Genomic DNA, 367 nt, shown 5'->3' with positions numbered 1-367 from the left:
TTCTCTAACTCCAATTAGCCTTAGGTTGCCATCTACTAGCTGTTGAATGGTCTTTTTTTCTTTTTTGTCACAGAGTCTCATCATGGTGTTTAGGTCAGCTTTGAACTCACTATGTAGCCCAGATTGGCCTCAGACTGATAGTGATCCTCCTGCCTCAGCCTCCTCTGAGTGCTGGGATTACAGATGTGTTCCACTGTGCCTAGCTTTTTTTCTGTTGTCCTTCTTTTATTTTTGTGTGTGGCATCTTTGAGTATTTTGTCACAGTTTACTATTTTGTCCTCAGTTTCAGATACTATCTTTTTTATTATTTATTTATTTATTTTTCCATAGTTTTATTGAGAAACAAATAGCAATGAGACAGTTTCAA

Source organism: Octodon degus, unplaced genomic scaffold (assembly GCF_000260255.1).
Source record: "Octodon degus isolate 3935 unplaced genomic scaffold, OctDeg1.0 scaffold00280, whole genome shotgun sequence".
Classification (NCBI taxonomy): domain Eukaryota; kingdom Metazoa; phylum Chordata; class Mammalia; order Rodentia; family Octodontidae; genus Octodon; species Octodon degus.
The sequence above is the reverse complement of the archived record's forward strand: the minus strand, read 5'-3'. Positions refer to the sequence as shown.